We start from the raw sequence: 15,063 nt of genomic DNA, 5'->3' as shown, positions 1-15,063 counted from the left end.
ACTGTGGGAGTGGGAAGAGTGGAAAATTTAGGTTCTAGGCATCCGCACTCAGCAGGTTTAAACATCAGAATACAGAATTCTAAAAAATTAGGATTGGAAGGGACTTCAGGAGGTCATCGAGTCCAACCCCTTGCATATATACAAGTCCCAGGCCTGCAAGTCCAAGAGTTCAGATGCTCTCTATATCCAGGCTGGCATCCTACATGCAAGTCCCAGACCCAGAATCCTGGGAGTTCAGATGCATCCAGGGGACAATTGCTGTCTGCAGTACTCCTACTCTTTCTACTTACGCCAACTTGATGCTAAAACTGAGGGCCAGTACACTGCAGACCTCTGCACAGTTTAAGATGAGGGCTGTCCCTTTAGTCACTTTTGTATGATTTGTTGTTGACAACATTTAAATGCGTACAAACTTCACAAATTTGGAAGGGAGGGCCAGGAGGACACGAAATCTGATCCACTTGCCCTATTCAACTGCACGCTGTAACCTCAAACCGTATAACCCAAGCCCACAAACAGTGAAAACAGGCATGTGTAGCCCCTCAAGCCTGCATACTAACAAGGATACAGAATCATAAAGAAACAGGCCTGGAAGAGACTTCCAGAGGTCACCTAGTCCAACCCCCTGCCTGAGGCAGGATCATCCCTAACCTAACCATCCCATACAAACCAAAATCCAAATGCTACATAAGAATACCTTCAGCCCTGACAATACAGACCTAATGCTCTTACCTGCCACAGGTACAGCAGGGGACCATGGCAGCCAATGTCCTGCTTCTATGAAAGGTTGTCAATATATGCTCAAGAGATCCCAGGTATAGGGCCACAGCCCCCACTACAGCACCCGCTCTTAAGCACCTTTTTCACAAGTTGAACCTGCCTAGCTCCTTCAGCTCCTATATATGGTGAGAGGTATATATAGAGATATCTCTCACCATAAATGTTAGTATATCATCAGAAAATGTGTTACTGCATAGTTTGATTTATACAAATTCAATTTAATTTGAATTTTCAATTTAAAGTCTGAGGGTGCACACTCAAATATTTAGAGGTGAAAAATTGACAGGCAAAATTGAAGGCTGTTTGAAAAAATGTCATAAATCTTTAAAGTGCCCGGGGCAAAAATGATTAGCAACAACAGAAGTGATTAAGCATCTCATGAGCTGCAATCTGCTCAAATAAGGCTTCAGATTTAGTATATGCCATGAATTTTATTTGTAGGATCGATGGCACAATAAACGTGATTGTAACTTCCAAGAAATGCAGAAGTACCTTGTACAAAGTCTGAGCTTTTTAAAAAAAAAATCTGTGTTGATTCTGATAACATTTGCTCATGGTGGTTAGAAATGGGAATTGGGAGTAGAGGGAGGGAAAATTGGCTCAGCATCTGAGAGTGACTCAGACTTTCAGGAGGAAGCTATGACTAGATCCTGCTGAGCTCAGCCATAGGAGGTCACAATTACTTTTCTTTTTTTTTTCCTTTAGAAGCTTAATTACTCTTTGTTTAACCAAATAATAAATATTTGTCAGGCAGCTCCCAACCGGAAGACACACTATACATTTAAAAATGTCACTCAGTGTATTTATTGGCATTGGCTGCTTAGATTGCAATCAGGGAAAGAATTCAGACACACTAATACATTCAGAGTGCCAGACCATTATCACCCAAAATAAACTTTTTCATTCTTTGACTACTTCAGTTCTGCTTTGACCTCTTCCACAACAGACTAAAAAAGAAGCACAGAAAGCATGAAGACAATGTAGCTGACAGCACTGAGTTCATGTGTACTAAAAATCATTTTACATTTTTCAATTATTACCTATCATTTCAGATAAATGTCAATTAATTGGAAAAGAAAAAGAAAACCAAATTACCTCAATGTCACTAAACAATATTCACTTCTTCTTAAGAACTTAACCCTCAAAAAATCTAAAGAAACAAAAAACTTCATAAAAATAGCACTTTAATCATATTAGTTTTATATATTATGAATAATTCTACTGACGCTATTGTGATTGAAGGATATAAAAATCCTTAAGTATTAATATTACTCTAGGTGGGATAAGAAACAACATTAAACATATTCTAGTTACAGTTGACTCCTTGAAAAAAACCCTCTTGATATCAGCAGAACCATTTTGAAAATTATTAGTCACAGTCTATTTTTGAGATCCCAGAAAAACCTCATTAGCATAGCTGAAAAGATGTATATTGCTTCTGATCTTTCATCTAATTTTGAAAAGAAAACATAAAGAAGGTGAAAGAATCAAAAGTAGTAAAAAAAGTACCTTCCTAGTCTAGTCCAGATAGATGAAATATAAAACCTGTATTTCTTTGTTTCAAATGATAGGGGGTGTTCTCTCCTACCCCAGTCTGCATAAATTGCTCTAAAATAAGAGGGAATTTAATGTTATGGTTACCTTATTTGCACAAAAGATTAATATAAGTAGTCTCTATGGACTTGCTTATCTAGCATACATCTTGGTAGGTATCTGGCATCACCTTTGATTTGGGAATGGAAGGAGATAGATGACCAATGGACAGGCAGACCTATCAGGCAAGAGCCAGAAACAAATTAAGTGTAATTAATGCAACTGATTATACTCTGGCTCAATTTGAGCAGAAGTAAAAAAATCCCGATGTCACTGTCTACATGTGCTGGATACCACTTGTGTTGATGTTCTATCTGGCAGTGCAGTAAATTAACCTACTGCATCCTAATTGCCGCACACTTATACACAACAATGCTTTACTGCACAGCAAATTAGTTTGCTGCTCAGCAAAGTATCTCATGTACAATATCTCTTTCTCTCTCTTTCGTATAGCATAAGATATCAACTTCTAAAACTATGAGCCACTGTCTGGTATTGTCACTCAATCCGCCACGTCTGGGCATTCGTAGAGATCACTTTTGATTAAGTGCTGTGCCGTTTGTTGTGCACTGCTTGCATACACAGGGCTGTCCAAGATATTCATCCTGTAAAGTGAGGTGTCCATATCCAGATCTCGGTCTGTTTAGCTTGACTTGCACTTCTCTGTCAAGGTCGTGGCCAATGGGGTACTCACTTGGTGTTAGTATAAAACACTATAGAAATAGGTCTGACCTTTCCCAGTGGGTGGCCCACTCCATTGCTGCCCATAGGTTTGGTTCAGCATCTCCAATCTCTCCCCAAGCTTTTGGGCTTCATGTACAAATGGTTTATTAATTTTAAGCCTCTTAAGCCTCCATCTGTTTGGGTCTTCAGTTAACAGTTGCTGGAGCAGGTGATTTTCATCATCTCTTGCAACTAGTACCAGTAACAATGTTAGGGTCTGTCTTCTTATATGACTTGGTCTAATGCCCAAGAGTACAGGGAGTACATATGTGTGTGTGTAAGTTGTAGACCCTATGAGTCTCAACATACTCTTAAGTACAACATCAGGCTTTTTAGTGTGACAACTTCTGGATCATACAGAAGCACAGTATTCTGCTAGGGCATATATACCATTGCAAGTGCAGTGGTGCTGAGTGTGGGGATGACACTGACTACTTTCTCATGGTGCCTCGTGTGAGAAGCTGTAAAATTAAAATAAAGTTTTCTACTTATAAACTCTTAAGTTGCAACATCAAGCATGAAGGGACAAACCCTGAAGAATGTGGATATATACTTTAAGAGAAAAGGAAGGAGTAAATCCCTAAAACAGCTTACTTGGTTTGTCGAACTGGCATGACATTTATCAACATACATTAGTTCCATTTGAAAAGGACAACAGTTCTGACGCTGAGCAGCAGAAATGAACCTTTTCCAAAGAAGTTCATAATCTAAGTAGATAACCAAAATAACTCCCACAGACACAACAGACTAGGTAATCAGAAGGAGGAAAATTGCTCAATTTACCACAAATATTATTTGTATACCTCATATAATAGAATGATAGGCAAAGTAGGGACCTCAGGAGGTTGTCTAATACCTCCTGCTCAAGGCAAGATCATCTATACCAAAACCATTCCAGACAAGTGTTAGGATAGTCTCCTCTTAAAAACTTCCAAGGATGGAGATTCCACAGCATCTGTTCCAACGCTTAAGCATCCCAAACCCAGAAAGCCCTTTTTTAAAATCTAACCTAAATTTCCATTGTTAAAATGCAAGACCATGTACTTCTTGTCCCATTGCCTGTGGTTAGGGAACAAAGTCTTTCATCATCCTCTTCATTACCACCCATCAGATATTTGAAGATTGTTATTAAATCTTCCCATAGTCTTCTCCTCTCCAAACTAAATAATAAATACAATAAGTCATGTTTCCTAGCCATATTATAATTTTTGTTACTCTCTGCCAAACTCTTTCCAGTTTGTTTATGACTTTCTCAAACAACAGTGCCCTACACCAAACAGAGGACTCGAGATGAGGACCCACCAATGCTGAATAGAGCAGAAAAATCACTCCCTTTAACTTGTAAGTGATAATCCTGTTCATACAGCCCAGTATGCTATTGAACTGTTTTGTAATAAGAGCACACTGTTGACTCATATTCAGCTTATGATCCTTTATAACCCCCAGATCTTGTAGTACTGCAGCCTACCCAGTCATTCCTAGTCTGTATCTGTGCCTGAAATTATTTTATCCTAAATGCAGGATTTTTCCCTTGTCCTTATTGAATTTCATTCAGTTTATTCAGACTATTTTTCCAGTATATCAAGGTCAGTCTGAATCCTACTCCTATCCTCCAAAGTCATCAGCTTGGTGTCAAGTGTTTGCTAAATCCCATCTTGCAAATAATTCATGAAGATATTAAAAACTATCTCATCCAAGACAGATCGCTGGGAAACTCCACTTTGTACCTTCTCCCAATCACACGTTGAGTCACTGATTATTCATCCAGTTATGTATCCATCTTGAATACATAACAGCTCAACAACTCTTTCAGCACAATTATTCATCTGGTTATGTATCCATCTTACTGTACATCCATCTAGACTATTCCCTTATCCTACCAGTGAGAATGTCATGGGAGACTATGTGAAAAACCTTGCTAAACTTGAGGTACCTCATACCATTGCTCTCCCTGCATCCATAAAGCCCACTATATTGGTCAGGCATGACTTATTCTTGACAAAGATATGTTGCCTGCTCCTGATCATTTATTCTCCTCCAAGTGCCTAGAAATTGGTCCACTGATGACTTGCTCCATAATCTTTCTTAGAGATGGGCAGTATATTTGCTCCTTTCCAATCATCTGGGACCTCACCCAATCTCCACGAGTCCTCAATGAATAACCCTGCCAATTCGAGGATGTTCTTGTCTGGTTCTGCCAAATTGAAAACATCCAGCTTGTCCAAGTAATCTTTAACCTGTTCTTTTCCTACTCTAGCCTGATTGTCATCTCCTCTATTCTTGGTGCCAGCTGTACTTTTCCTCTAATAGTTGACCTTATTCATGAAGGATGATGTAAGGAAAGCTAAACTTTCTCCACATCCTTCAGTATTAGATAGCCTTCCATGTTCAGTGGGAGACCTACACTTTCCCTGGTCATCTTCTTACTCCTGACAAACTTGTAGAATGTTTTTCTGTTGCCTTCTATGTCCCTTTGCTAGCTGTATCTCAATTTGTCCCCTGGCCTTCCTGATCTTTTTCCTGCATGCCCTTGCAGGAAGTTACCCACAAGTTACCACTTTTTGTAATATCTCTTTTTGAGTTTCAGTTCACTGAAAAGTTCGCTGTTTGGCCAGGCTGACTTCTTCTTGTTGCACATCCAACCCTTTCTTTGTATTGGGATAGATTGCTCTTGTGGCCTTAATACATTCTCTTTAAGATACAACCAGCTGTCCTGGACTCCTTTTCCCCTTAAGACTTGCCTCCTTTGAGATCCTGACCACCAGTGTCCTAAGTTTGTTACAGTCTGCTTTTCTGAAGTGTAGTATCTTTATTCTTTTGCTCTTCTTTTCTCCTCTCCACAAGATCTTGCTGTCATTTCGTGGTCACTGTCACCCAAGTTGCCTTCTGTCTCTACATTTTCAATTAATCCCTTTCTATTCATGAGAGCAAATTGAGAAGAGCTTTCTTCCTAGCTGTCTTCACAATCTCCACCATACTAAAAAACTATTCCTAATACATTCCAAAAACTTGCTGTACTGCCTGTGCACTGCTGAGTTTACCAGGATGTGTGCTGGAGGGTAAGGCCTCCAGGTCTTGTGATTTGGATACTTCAGTTAGCTGTTTGAAAAAAGCCTTGTCCAGCTCCTACACTTGGTGTGGCCATTTGTAACAGACACCCACCAAGACATTACCTTTGCTGTTCCTCTCTTTTACCCAAAGACTTTCAACAGGCCTACCTCCCCACTTTTTACTGCACTTCAAGATAAGTGTATATTTATATTCCATCCTTTCTTCCTCTGTCCATCCTTCCAGAAAAAGTTATACCCATGCATAACAGCCCACCAAGTCTCAATTATCCCAATTACATCATGCTTTTATGACTGTACTAGGATTTACCAGTCTTTCTGCTTCTTCCTCATGCTTCTTGTATTAGTAAATAAACATCTTAGATAGTTTCGCTAATTTCCTTCTGAGAAACTGTTAAGGTTCCCCACATTACTTCCTCTTGGTTTATATCCAGGTCACTTTGGTCTTTATTTACCTGTGGGCTTTTCTCTTTATCCTCCATTGAACCTTGTAACTAGGTTGGAAAGCCTAAATGCAAAGGCATTTTTCTCCCACTTTGTGAAACCCATCTCTTATTAGCAGTCCTTTTTCTTCAAACACCAACTCATAGTCAAAGAAGCCAAATCTCTGAAGGCAACGCATCAGTGTGGCCATTTGTTCACCTACAGGATGAATTTGCTCCTACCTGGGCTTTTCCCATTAACTGGAAGGATTGAAGAAAACCATAGCCTGAATTTCTCATGCCTAAAGCCCTGCCAGATCACCCGTGGCAGCATCATTAGTACCCATATGGATGGGGTAGTAGCCAGTGGGCCAGCAACCTTTCCATATCTCAGATGTAGGTACATCTCCCCAGACAACAGATTCATCCTCCATCCTCTTCAAAGGGAGTCACCAACTGCTGCCATCCTCTGCTTCTTTTTGGTGGCAGTGGTCTCAGTCCTCCCAGCCTTTGGGATGCATGGTTTGGCCTCTTTCACCAATGGAGTAGGCTTCTACTCTTCTGATGCCAGGTTTCATACCTGTTCTTCACCTGAATGGTTGAGGGTTTGGACATTGAGCACTACCTGCTGTCATGGGTGACCAGCTACCAGCTTGGTTGGAGAGCATCAGGGTCTCTCTTTGTCTCCAGTGTCTCTGGCTGACCCTCTTCCATAATCCTAGAGGTCTCCTTGTGCATTGTGTCAATTAAGTCTTCATGTTCATGGCTGTTTCTCAGCCTAGCCACTCCTCCTGCAGCTCCCTAACTTGGTTACTGAGGTAATCCACCAGGAGGTGTCTCTCATATCACAAGCACTCCTTCACCTGGCTGTCTCCAGTAGGACCATGCAAGCTATGTTCCTCACAAAGCTAAACCAGGATTTAGGCATGAACTTCGGCAGTCAGTGCCTCCCCTCCCCACCTGCCTTGACAGAGCCAACATAGATACAGGCAAAGGTGACAGGAGTGGTGGCTTTCGCATTATGGCATCTTCAAGGCATTTAATTGATTCTTCCTCTGGTACCTCCTAGGAAATCCTTCTTTCGCCTTTATCTGCTAGCGCTCAGCCAACTTACAGTAAAGAGCTAAAATGCAGATGGAGGGGAACTCCCCATGCATACTCCTACTCAGACTTCTCTGCTGGCTGACCTTAGCTAAGTACAGGCAGTCAAAAAGCTTGAAGTTGAATCACTTAAATCTTCACGGATTATTTTAAGCTGCGTAGATTGAACCGATCAGCAAGTGAACAGAAATTCTCTTTCGATTCTGAAAATGCAGCCACATGCCTGCGGTGGTCCAGGCCAGGAGCTGGAGGGCACTAGAGCATGCCTCCCTGCTCCGCTTGAGCAGACAGCTTGAGGCAAGACTAGCCCGCCCACCCACCCTGCAAGGGGGCATTTGCAGGGGGAGATGCAAAGCATCCTGGGATGCTGGGGGACTGTGAATTAACTTGAATCTGAAGTGGATCTAGGACAGAAGTTCAATAAACTGATTTAACCTTAATCAGTTAGGTCTGATACTACATCCATCCAGGTTTATCTTAAACTAGTTTTGGCCATTTTGAAAGCAGTTTATGTGCATTGAACTTCTGTTGTGTTACACATTTGAACCAGTTTCCGATCACTTAGACTGGTTTGTGTGTAACTTCTGTCCCTAGCCCTTGTGCCTGGCTCCTGGTATCACTGGGGTCTCTGACTGGAATCATTATTGAAAGGCTGAAAGATGCTCAGATAGCAATGTGTACGAAGTTACAAGAAGTTATGATTGGTGTGCCTCATGTGAAGCCTTTGAAATAGCAGTGTAAGAAGAGACTCTTGTGGAATTCCCATGCCAGTGCACGAGAAAAGACGGAGCATCAGTCTGTATTAGAGCGTGGCCTCCTGAAACTCCCAGCATGTTTCAACTGAAGCAAGCAGTACAATATCTTTGGTACTAGTGCCTTTACAGCAGTGATTCTTAACCAGGATGATGGGAAATGTCAGAAGATAAGCAGGGGTGAGGAGAGAAGTGCAGGTTCAGGCTCCTCCCTGCCTGGGTGCTGCCCCACCCCACACTGCCCAGCAAGTAGGTAAGCCTTGTAATAATAAATAGTTTTTGAAAAGGGTTGCTGCTCAATTCACCAAAGGTATGGATGGGGGCTTTGAGTCTAAAAAGGTTGAGAACCACTGTGTAACAGGGTTCACACCTCCATGGGTGGCCATTGTGTTCCTGGAGTCCCCTCAGTTCCCTTATCCACTCCGCTCTCCTTAGACAGGCACCCCTTCATTCACCTAGCACACCTTGATGGGTCCTAGCTTTTAGATAAAGGAGGCTTCCCCAGGGCTTCCAAACCTGACCTCCTTCTTATGACCAGGGACCCAGGTTTTCCATTTCCCACGGAAAAATGAAGAAAACCACAGATGCTTGGTTTTTATCCAAGAAAACGTGGATTTCTCTTTTTAGCAGAGAAATCCGCGGATTCTCTGCTTTTGCAAAGAGCTCTTGCAGGGCAGCACAGCTCCAGCCTGCAAGAGCCGACCGCAGAAAGGGAGGGAAACCCGCAGCGCTGGCCGGAGCGGGAGGGAGAGGGGGGAGGGCGGGGCCTGAGCCTCTGAGGCAGCCACAGCCAGGCTCAGGCTCACACTCGCCCTTCACCCCTGGGGCGTGGAGGTAAGTGGGGCCTGGGGCAGGGCTGGGGAAGATGGTTGGGGGCTGAGCAAGTGGTGCTGCTGGCCCCAGCCAGCACATCACAGCTGGGAGCAGGGCCAGGGGATGAGGGCAGGGGTGCCACTCTGCAGGGGGCTTTGCGGGCAAGCGATGTGGGGTGCAGTGTGCTGGTGCCTGCCATGTGTGGGCTGCACACATGCCGCCCAGCCGCCTGCCCAGGGGAGGGGGAGAGGGAGGCTGGCATGCAGCTGGAGCACAGCTCTGTGGCTGTCTCTGCAGCCCTCAACTAGCTAGACATCCAAGCTATGAAGTGCAACACTAGTGGGTCTAGATGAAAAAATCAGACCATGGCTCTGAAATATCAGATCTGGCAGATTGGGAGGTGTATGAGACCTAAGTAAGGGGATCTGACAGTCAAAATTGCCTCGCCAGTATGGTCTTGCCTCATCTGATCCCAGATATGCTTGAAATCATGGGAACAGAGGCAAAATACAGAGGAGACTGCTGTAGCAACAATACAGCTTCTAAGCAGAAGTACAGGTATGTGATGATTGTTTTTTTAAATAGATCCTTCTGGTAAAATATCAGTTCTATAATATATTTCTGCAATAACTACTCTTGCTTGGTTACTGCACATCTCTTCAAATAAGGGCTCCTCAAAGATGCAAAACCTGTGAATCTTATGTACTGTAAATCTTAGATACCTCCCCTCAGTAGGCATTTATACATGTGCTGTGGTGGTGGGGGGCTTTAATTACAGCAGTTCCAGGAACCACTCCAATTAAAGCACCTGGAGAGTTATGTGTATCAGCATCTCCATGCTGAAAAATGGTGGTGGGGCGCTTTAACTGAAGCTTGTCAAACAAGCTTTAGTTAAAGCACCTCCGCTGTCATTTTTCATCAAGGGGATGCTGATGCATGTGATGCTGGAGTTCTCTGGAGTGTGGTAACTACCACACTCCAGCAGACATGATTAATCAAGTCTGCTCTAATGTGCTGTAATTACAGTGCATTGGAGCAGCCTCACTGTATGTGTATGGGCACCTAGTGAGGTTAACATCTGTATTAACTTATACCCACTACAAGTTAAAAGCCAGACACTAGTTCTAAGCTTGAAGAGGTGAAATGATGGAAGTGAATTTAGCTAGCTTGAACCCAAGATAGTGTATTAGTTCACTGAGTCTCCCCTTCCCGTCTTTGAGATAAGACAGGACTTCAGACTAACATGGCTAACTAACTACCTTTCTTCTCATGGATAGCAACACACTCAAATACCCTGTCATCTTTGAGACAAGAAAGCTGTCAGGATAGAAGCCTCTCCTCCTCAGTTCTGGCAGCACCTCCCCTGTGGGCCTATCTACATGAGACATTTACTGCTGAGTAGCCTACTTAGCTCCACAGTGGAGCTTTTTTTACTCCACAGCAGCACACATGTAGACAGTGCCCCAGCTGGCTGGGGCATGAGGGTGCTGCAAGGTGGGGGCTGCCTGCTGGCTAGCCAGGAAAGGGAGAGCAGCCCCAGGGTGGCAAGCTGACCCCCCAGGTCCCCTACCAATCAAGGCTGCTCCAACCCCACTCAACACACTGCAGGCTTGGGCACACATTCAAATGGTGCACCTGAGAGCAATAAATTCCAGAGTTTATTGCTTCATATTATTTGCAAGTGTAGACATGTCCTGTGGCTCCTAAAAAAGTAACACTTCTGAATGCAATAGGTTCTCATAAAAAGACTTCCTAGAGGAAGAGATGAGTAGGTCTGCAGAAACCACAGGCACCCACTTTTTGCACCCAAACTGCCCAGTATTAATGCCAGACCACATCAGTGTGGCTTCCAGAGAACTGAACCTCTAGAATGGCCCCGTTGTAGCTTTCAACCAGACCATCAAATCTGCTGATACATTGTGAAAGCAGAATACCTCACGGAAAGGAAGTGACAACCGTTACTGTACATCAGGGCTGTCCAACTGCTAAAGTGGCTGAGGACCGCACACCCTTTGGGTGCCACTCCCCACTGCACCGCAGACACCTCCTACCCCACTGCTGCTCCCCAAGCCTCCTGCCTCACCTTTACCATCCCAGTTGCAAGCTCCCCCACTACACTGTGCTACTCAAGCACACTAGGCTGCACCACCTGGCTCCTTGGGGCAAAGATGAAGGCAAGAAGGGGAAGATGGAGAAAGTGGGAGCCTGAAGCCCCCAGCTACAGCCAGGTGGGAATGCTGGGAGGTGAGGGCTGCAATTTAACACCCCACAGGCCACATGTAACCTGCAGACTGACAGCTGGACAGCTCTGCTATATGTGGCACTCAGGCTAGTGGTCTTTGTTTTGTCTGAAATTGCTCTGTACTGTAAACCTCACTGTAAGCAAGGACATAATTCCCAGAGTGTATAAGTGGCTTTAGACTATTAAGAGGAGCATGGGACATTGTTTGTGTGCTTGCTGAATCATTCCAAGTTTTAAGAGGGCAAGTCTACAAATTGTATGTTACTTTGCCAAACACTGTTCATCTGTTATTGGTGCACAGTGCTGTGGGGAGGAGGCTCAAGTCTCCACTCAGCTTCCACTGCGAGCAGGATGATCGTTTCCTATGTGCTGGCCAGGCCAGTCACTACTTCCTCTTACTGCTTCTCTCTCTGCAGCATTTCTTCCTTAAACACAACTAGCCATTCCCACCACCACTCTAGCCTCCTCCTAGAAAGCTTCTAGCTACTCTCTTGAATCACTTCCTTATTTCACAAGCAGATGAGGAGGGGGAAATTACTATACAGTTGACTCTTCCTGAATTCTGAAAACCAAGTTCTAGTCTGTTATATCAACCTCACTGACTTTGAATTAATCCCAAATTACAAGTTGTTGTACACAGGAAAGTTGTTCCAAAAATGTATTATTTCAGCCTATCATTTTCTTATGCTGTAACTTAACCTTCTTGAAACCAGTTAAAACTGGATGGCTAGATGAACCTGGCTTCCCATTGTTCAACAGCTTTGAACCACTCAATGATAAAAACAATGATAAAAATGCCTGTTACAGGAGAATTTGGGATTTCCCAGCTCAGGGGAGTCCCTGAGAAACACAGAGCTGATAACTGGCTTTATGATACTTGCGCCTTTCTACCGAAGGCATAATTGAGTTGGAAGCAACATGAATGGATCGATTTGTACGGTACAGACAGAACACTTACTGTTGGTACAATAGCTGTCCTTTACAGTAACCTTTACTCTAGCTCTAATTGCTTTAGGTTAGGTCTGTCCAATTTCTGAGCAGCTAGGGGCTGCACCCTCTGCAGCAACCCCACTCCCCAGGCTGTGCAGACTCCCCTAACCTTTATGGCCCACACCCTGCCCCCAGGGGCAGGGGCAAGGGCAGGAAGCAGAAGCCAGAGGAGACAGCTAGAGTATGAAGACACCAGCAAGAATGGGGTTGGAAGGGAGGGGAGTCAGCCAGGCAGCAGCCTGCAAATTTACCCCATGCAGCCCAGAAGTAGGACAGCACTGCTCTGAGTTACACCTGAAGCTGAAATGGTCCATATCAGGAAACCAGAAGGAAAGCTGAGGGCACCTACATGTAAATCCAAGCATCATTTTCCTGTATTCTGAAGCATACTGCCCATTCATTCTGATTGCCTTGTTTATTCCCACCTCCCAAGGTTGATTTATTCCTTGACCTATGGCTATACATCAAGTGTAGGCATAGTAATGATCTCTCTTAAAATAGAAAAATCCATAAACTATTTTGATTGTATAAGGATCTTCCTACTGGGTTTCCCTTAGTTATACAGGAAATGTAGATGAGGGAATCCTGTTGCCTCAAACTTTTGTCATGGTTAACTCAGTAAAGCCTTCAAACTGGTAATGAAAACAGTTCAAATAATTGTTTTGCAGAAAGGGCAAAACCATTTTAAACATGTTACCTAGTGTCCTATTTCATGTCCATAAACTTGTTTTCCCTAAAGGTCCCCACCCACCCTACCCCAAGTTCCTTCAGTCTTTTGTTAACTGATTTATTTTAACCAGTAGGTGTTGCTGTAGGCTACTTAATATGCACATGCAAGTATTGCCTTAGTCTCAACTTCTTGAGTGTTGCATCTTGCACAACAGCATTTATTTCACTTTCATAGAGGTAATGGAGTGACAATTGCAATTTTTTCCCCCTGTTTGTATCTGTTGCCACATCTAACAACAAAAATGACTGAAAAATTTGCAGAAAACAAGTTCTTTTAATTTTTCTGCATGGTAGTTTAGGAATTTGACAGTTATTTTGATTTTGTTGCCTTGTCCACTGTGAAAGTTCAGACATGTTCAAGAAACTTATCAGTGGAAGCACTAGCATAGAAAGTATGCGTGTATTACTCAAATCTCCTTCAGTTGAGAAAGAACTGTGGTCTCTTAGTGCCATTTCAATTATCCTGTTTGAATGAACAGGAAAAAATAAAGGGTATCACTTTTGCAAACATCACAAAACAAGCTGAGATAATTTCTGACCTCTGTGCAATGAAGTATCAGCACAAATATCAATGAAACAACACTAAAAACTTCATGCTACCATTAAAAAAAAAAAAAAAAAGACACCACTACAGGAATTTCCAGTAAGAAAAATATTTGAATACAAGTATCACCAGAAGAATTGTCAACTTGGAGAAATTATAGACTTCTGCACTGACTGCGTTCTAAAATAGTTTTCAGCTTTAGGGAATTGTCTACTGACAGCAAAGCTGTGAGGAAGAGTGATAACAAAGCAAAATGAATAATAATTAGGAGTTGTTTGAGCTTGCTTTAGCTGCAGATGCTCTTCCCCCCCCACCTTCTCCCCATTATTCCCATTCACAGAACAAGGCTTATTCAGTTACACACACCCTGGTCAACAAGGAAAGTAAAAGCAGTGATAGCAACATTTTTTTATTATTATTATTATTTTTTTTTTTATAAACACAAACTTAAAAAGGAGGAAGTTGACAGCAGTGACTACAAGTGGCCAATTTTGGAATACATTCAGTTGGTAAGGGAAGCTCCAGTGAAAAGCCTCAATGAAAAAAAAATTGTAAAAAAGAATTAAGAATAAGAAGGTATGATTCATCTTATTCAGAATAAATTTAAAGGCTAGCAGCAGACATTTTTACGTCAAGAATGCAGAAAAAGGAGAATTATCATGATTTCAGTTATGTAGTAGGAAAAGAGATAACAGTGATAATTAAACACATTCAATTCTAAATTTAGTATATGTCTCTAACTTTTTACTAAGTTAAACATTTTTTTAAAAGTCTACAGGAACTGACAACTTGTTTCCTAGAACTGATTCAACCTGAGGGGCTCTTTGGACTTTTGAAGCTAATGTTTACCAAAATCTTAAGATACTTTGGAAATTCCAGAACACTGGAAAAAAGCTGAGTTTCTGATGTTTAAAAAGGTTTAGAGTGACTGCAGTAACACAGATGTGGGCAAGATGTGGCCAGTCAGGCCATTCCATCCAGTCTGCAGGGCCCCTAAAAAAATTTAGAAAATTAATATTCATCTGCCCCTGGCTGCCTGTCATGCAGCCCTCGATGGCTTGCCAAAACTCAGTAAGCATCCTTCTGCCTGAAATAGTTGCCTGCCCTTGCAGTAACATCAGGCTACTTAACTTGCCATTGGCTCTCAGCCAAAATCATAACACGGGATTTTCTCACATACTTCCACCATTATTTTTCAAACACTACATTCTTTCAAAGTTAGGCAAATCCTAGGGCCCAGGTTCTTAGAGACAAGGTCACAGATGACTGATGTGGTGACAAGGAAAGGATTCACTAACATTACACT

Source organism: Alligator mississippiensis, chromosome 2 (assembly GCF_030867095.1).
Source record: "Alligator mississippiensis isolate rAllMis1 chromosome 2, rAllMis1, whole genome shotgun sequence".
Taxonomy (NCBI): Eukaryota; Metazoa; Chordata; order Crocodylia; family Alligatoridae; genus Alligator; species Alligator mississippiensis.
The sequence above is the reverse complement of the archived record's forward strand: the minus strand, read 5'-3'. Positions refer to the sequence as shown.